Genomic DNA, 2,825 nt, shown 5'->3' with positions numbered 1-2,825 from the left:
GCACTGTAGAAATGTGAAAATGAAGGAATTGAATCCCAATGTCAAGAAGGTATTCTTAGTCCACATTTCTACAGTAGATCAAAAAGCTTGTCTCTTTTCCAAGATTACCCTTCGCCCTACCTTAACAACGTGGATTCCCATTTCTCACTTATTTCTTCTCTTCGATTGGAAAATGGCGGCCTTCGTTCTTCATTGTGGTTTACTACATATCATCGTCTACTGAAATCCAGTTCGGGCTCGCAAGTAGTTTGTCAACGACCTACTGTCAGCAGGTAAATAATCTACTTCAAGAAAAATTTGTTAAATTTGTCAGCGACTGATTTGTTTTACAAAATAATCAGCTCTTCTTCGTTTTCGGATGTAAGTATTGAATTTCATCACCGAGTTTTAAGTGCAATCCAACATTTGAGGCTTCAATCGTGCATTCAAAAGTCTTCAGTGATAATACATTAGTTTTCGAAAATGAATATTTTAGTTATATTTTATTGTAATAAAATGCACACGATTTCTCATATCCCACAAAGTGCGAACTTGCAAACACGATTCCCTTTAGTAACTGTGTTTTTTTTTTAAAATTTCGTTAGTATTATTTTTTTGTGCGGCTGAATATTTATGTCTTGTCGTTTGTTGAGTGTTGTGGCAAGATGGACATGAAACGTAGAAACCTTCTACTGGTTCTAATGGTACAACAATTGTTGTTTACAAATTTATTGATGTTGTGTCTTCTAATCCGACCACGTACGAGAATGGTTGCCCATCGACGTCGTGTCACTCGTACCAGACCTGTTTCGTACAGCATGACACAAAGAATCAATGCTCAATTTAGCCATTTGAATATGATTATTGATGCGGGGGATGTTCAATGCATGTTGAACTTGAGAATGAACCGAAACGCATTCGGAAGGTTGTGCTATAATTTTAATGCATTTAAGAGGACTAACAGATTCTCGATATGTCCGCATCCAAGAGAAGGTTGCAATGTTTTTGTCTATATTGGCACACGACAAGAAAAATCGGGTAACCAGTCATGATTACATGCGTAGTGGACAGACAGTCAGCGCACATTTTCATGAAGTTATGTGTGCGTTGTTGAAGTTGCATACGTTACTTCTTGTGAAGCCTACACCTGTGGATGCGAATTGTGACAGCGATCCTTGGAAATGGTTTGAGGTATTACTCTGTTACCAAATTGGTTTGGTTTTTTTGTTGTCAATCAACTTCTTTTAAATTAAATTCAGTATTGTCTAAGAATTATTTACCTCGTGTCATTGTTGTGAAAGGGTTGTCTTGGTGCGTTGGATGGAACTCATATCGGAGTACATGTTCGTGCCACAGACAAAGCCAAATATAGAACAAGAAAAGGAAATATTGCGGTTAATGTGTTGGGGGTTTGTGATAGAAATATGAACTTCATTTATGCTCTTACTGGATGGGAGGGATCTGCTGCTGACGCCAGGGTTTTAAGAGATGCATTAACTCGGGATGATGCATTCAAGGTCCCTAGAGGTTATTTGTGAATAAGTTTTTTGTCTGTATCTACTTTTTTAGTTCTGCGAACATTTACCATGAAATCTCGTCCCAGAGAATTCTTATTTGATATTTAACCGTTGTGCAGGTTGTTATTATCTTTGTGACAATGGTTACGCTAATGTCGAGGGTTTTTTGACTCCATATAGACGAGTTAGATATCATAGGGATGCTTGGGGAAATCGTGCATCCGCCCCACAATATCATAAGGAGTTATTCAATTGGAGGCATTCACAAGCAAGAAACATTATTGAAAGAGCATTTGGTTTGTTGAAAAAGAGATTGGCTATTCTTCGAAGTCCTTCGTTCTACCTCTTGCATGTTCAAAACCAAATAATTCTTGCTTGCATTCTAATACATAATTTCATCCGTAATCAAATGCCCGATGATCCTTTAAAGGAAAACGAAGAAGAAGTCAGCAGTCCCATTCATGTTACACAGAATGAGTATATAAGCAGTGTTGAGGCGTCAAATGAGTGGGTTAATTGGCGAGATCAGTGCGCAATGTCCATGTGGAACACCTACAATTAGCTATTCTTTCTTGTAATATGTCATTGTCTGGGGTTGCACATCTTTTTTATGTTTTTCTAAATCTGATGTTGAAGTTGTTCGCAAAGCAATGAGTGTAATTGACGGAACTTTCACTCAATGACATTGTATATGCAGCTTAAATCTTTTAATAGCAACTGGAATCGTGTAAAGAGCAGCAGGAAGAGTAGGAAAGAAAAGAATCCTCATTTCCGACTCTGTCGCGTCGTATTGTCGTTTTGATTTGTTTTCTTCAAAACAAATTCCAGGCATGTATATATTATTCCTTTGCTCTACAATCAAGTTATACTAGCTATTTTAAATATGTATATGTTCATAAATCAAGGGACAAACCGAATTTTGACAACAACACTCTCCAGAAATCTGTACAGCTTTTCGGTTTATGATGTGTGCTTCACGCTTCAGTGTTTTATGTTGTTGACAGGGGTTTGCTCGAGTCCTAGTTTACAAAGCTGCATCTAGACATCATTTAGATTGTGTTAGGGTTGTTTTGGTTCATTGGTTTGAGTCCATACAAGTCGAATAAGGGCACGACAGCAACTAAATTACATAAGCTACAGAATGTGGTTCAATATTCTGTCATGTGATGTTTAGAGTGGGTGTTCGAATCCTGACTGCCCTAGGGGCTGTAGCCATGGTTAGAACCCTACCTTAACATGTCTAGGACGTGACCAAATCATCCTTCCAAGGAATGGTTCACTGATCCATCAGAATTCTATCAAAAGCAACAAAAGTGCATTTCGTCTTTT

General features: G+C 37.8%; 1 pseudogene; it reads left to right on the top strand.

Moving 5' to 3' along the window:
* Positions 1-377: 377 nt before the first annotated feature.
* LOC140821651 (uncharacterized) lies at positions 378-2,058 on the top strand (annotated as a pseudogene).
* The last annotated feature ends 767 nt before the right edge of the window (positions 2,059-2,825 follow it).

The sequence above is a fragment of the Primulina eburnea genome, unplaced genomic scaffold (assembly GCF_022965805.1).
Source record: "Primulina eburnea isolate SZY01 unplaced genomic scaffold, ASM2296580v1 ctg666_ERROPOS14164646+, whole genome shotgun sequence".
Lineage (NCBI taxonomy): Eukaryota > Viridiplantae > Streptophyta > Magnoliopsida > Lamiales > Gesneriaceae > Primulina > Primulina eburnea.
This window is presented reverse-complemented; position numbering and strand designations above follow the sequence as displayed.